This window comes from Portunus trituberculatus, chromosome 34 (genome assembly GCF_017591435.1).
Source record: "Portunus trituberculatus isolate SZX2019 chromosome 34, ASM1759143v1, whole genome shotgun sequence".
Lineage (NCBI taxonomy): Eukaryota > Metazoa > Arthropoda > Malacostraca > Decapoda > Portunidae > Portunus > Portunus trituberculatus.
In genome coordinates this window covers 4,039,317-4,042,247 of record NC_059288.1, presented here as the reverse complement: position 1 = coordinate 4,042,247, position 2,931 = coordinate 4,039,317, and positions in this window count along the sequence as shown.

The window sequence follows — 2,931 nt, the reverse complement described above, 5'->3', positions numbered from 1 at the left end:
TCTATATTTTTTAGTGTAAAGGAGTAACTCGTGTATTGACAGACTAAGAGGAAGGCGGAGTCAAGAGGGAAAGGAGAGAGGAGTGCGAGAAGTGAGAGGTTCACACACACACGTCTGCAAACTGTGAGAGAGTGAGAGGAAACACGGAAGGTTTTTCAACTCCCTTTTTTTTCTCCTCCTCCTCCTCCTCCTCCTCCTCCTCCTCCTCCTCCTCCTCCTCCTCCTCCTCCTCCTCCTCCTCCTCCTCCTCCTCTTCCTCTTGCAGTCTCTGGCGTGTTTACGAAGTTCTGAAGTGTGTGAGCGACGTTGTGTGTGTGTGTGTGTGTGTGTGTGTGTGTGTGTGTGTGTGTGTGTGTGTGTGTGTGTGTGTGTGTGTGTGTGTGTGTGTGTAAGAGAGAGAGAGAGAGAGAGAGAGAGAGAGAGAGTGAAATGGTAATGTTTTCTTGTATCTCTCTCTCTCTCTCTCTCTCTCTCTCTCTCTCTCAACAAATAAACAAGAAAAATTATAAATTACACGAAAAAGCAAACAAATCAAACAGAAAAAAGAAGAAAAAGAATAAGAAAATAAGGAAAAACAAAAACCAAGCTAGGAGGAAGAAAGAAAGAAAAGAAAACACGAGGAAATAAACGAAAGGAAAAGAAAAACAAGAAACACGATAAAAACAAACGTGGCATCAAGAAAATCAAAGGAAAAAATATGACCGTTTCAAAAAAGAAAATTGAAAAATTGAGAAAAAAAAAAGGAGGAAGAGAAAAAGAAAAAGAAAAATCAAGATGTAAACAAGAAGGGAGAGAAAAATACTAATAAATGAAAAAAAAACGTAAAAAGAAAGAAAAAAATCAAGAAAATAAGAGAAGCAAAGTAAGAACAGGAAAAATGAAAAAAAATAGAATCAACAAACAGGAAAAGAAGGAAAAATAACAAAAATAACGAAAGAAAAAGTCGAGGAAAAGAATAAACAAGGAAAAAGAAGGAAAGGAAAGAGCGAAAGAAAGAAACTGAAAGAAAGAAACAACGAAGGAGAGAAAGAAAAAAGAAAAAAGAAAAGAAAATGCGAAAAGTGAGAAAATATCAAAAGAAAAGGTCAAGGAAAGGAAAAAAGAGGGAAAAAAGAAGGAAAGGAAAGAGAAATAAAGAAATTGACAAAAATAAACGAGGATGGAAAGAAAAGAAAAGAAAAATACAAAAAGGAAAATAAAAGAAAAGATCATGAAAAAATAACAGACAAGGAAAAAGGAAAACAAAAAGGGAAATCAAGAAACTGACTTAATAACGAAGGAAAGAAAAAGAAAAAATAGAAAAAGAAAATAGAAAAATAAAAACATGAAAAAGAAAAGGTGAAAAAAGAATAAAAAAAAAAAAAAAAAAAGGAAAGCAAGGAAAGAGGGAAAGAAAACGGCAAAAATAAACAACGAAGGAGAGAAAAAGAAGAAAAAGAAAAGGAAAGAGAAAAAGAAATGAAAAAAAAAGGAATGTAGGAAAACAGCAAAAGAAAAGAATAATGAAGGAAGAAAGAAGAAAAGAGAGAAGGAAAGAAAAGCAGCAAAAACAACGAAAGAGAAAAAAAGAAGAAAAAGAAAAGAAAAAATGAAAAACAAGATAGAAAAGATCGTGAAAAAGAAAAACAAAGAGAGAAAGAAAGAAAGAAAGAAAGAAAATAAGACATAAACAACGGAAGAAAGGAAAAGAAGAAAAATAAAAGAAAATAACAGAACCGAAACAAAAACAATAGACATGAGAGCATAGCGTAACAAAACCACGATACAAGACAAGCCACGGAGCATTTCTTTCCTCACGCCCGGGAAAATTTATGCTCCGGACGCCCTCTGGTGGCCGCAAAACCCACTAAAGGAAGACCCCTGAGCCAGCATCCCAGGAGGAGGAGGAGGAGGAGGAGGAGGAGGAGGAGCGGTCAGCAGTGTTAGCCAGTCAATAAACCTTCTGGGACTCCTCCTCCTCCTCCTCCTCCTCCTCCTCCTCCTCCAGCAGGGAAGACAAAGGAACATCATCGCCTCTGAAAAACAAGGAGGAGGCGCAGTTGGTTTAGCGAAGAAGGAGGAGGAGGAGGAGGAGGAGGAGGAGGAGGAGGAGGAGGAGGAGACCGTAAAACAAGTGAAGATCATCAAAGTAATCCTCACGTCAGCTCCTCCTCCTCCTCCTCCTCCTCCTCCTCCTCCTCCTCCTCCTCCTCTACCACCTTCTCTTTCTCCCCCAATCCATCATCTCATCCCCTCCCCACACCCCCTCCTTCCTCTATTCCCATTCCCACCCACCCCCAAACACCTGCACCCACGATTCCTGATGGTGATTCCCCTGGGGCTCATAACACCCCTCGTTCCCATTCCAGCCTTGATTCCTGATTCCCAACATGGCGGCTATAATGGAAATCGTCCCGCCAGATAAGGGAACGGGAGCTTGGCGTGGCGTCCTCTAATTAATGGGAAGTTGGAATAATTTCATTCTGTCGCCCATTTTCGGGAGATTAATGGGTAATGGGGGATTTGTGAGAGCCGGCGCCCCTCTCCCAAGTTTTGTCTTATCGGTGTGGGGGGAAGGGAGAGGCAGGGAGAGCGGGGAGGTGCGGGAGAAAGAGTATTTGGTATTGAGAGAAAGAAATTGAGAGGGGAGGTAAGGAGAGGGGGGGAGAAGGAAGAGGAAAAGATGAAGGAAGGAAAGAGTAAAGGGGGAAGAATGAAGGAAGGGAGGGAAGATAGGAAAAGATAGATAAGGAGGTGAAGAAGAAAGGAAGCAAGGAAGAGAGAAGGAAGGGAGGAAAACAAGGAATGAGATAAGGAGAAGGAGTAATGAAGGAAGGAAAGAAAATAGAAAAGGAGGAAGAAAGGAAGGAAGAGAAAAGAAGGAAGGCATTCGTGACTGAAAGAAAGAAGGTGGATGAGCAGGGAACGAAGGAAAGGGAAACGAGAGAAAAG